A 243-nucleotide genomic window follows, 5' to 3' on the forward strand; every position below is an offset into this window, starting at 1 on the left:
ATTTATATAATATATATACTTATTTATAATATAAATCTGTATTTATATTATATATAAATATATATTTATATTTATAATATAAATATATATTTATATAATATAAATATATATTTATATTTTAGCTGTTTGTTTGCTTGTAATTATGTATATATTCATATATATACATATATACATACTTATATGTATATCTATATATAACTATATATACATATATAGATATATATATGTATATATATTAATATA

Source organism: Eimeria mitis, genomic scaffold, assembly GCF_000499745.2.
Source record: "Eimeria mitis Houghton genomic scaffold, Emh_scaff5929, whole genome shotgun sequence".
In the NCBI taxonomy this organism is placed as follows: Eukaryota; Apicomplexa; class Conoidasida; order Eucoccidiorida; family Eimeriidae; genus Eimeria; species Eimeria mitis.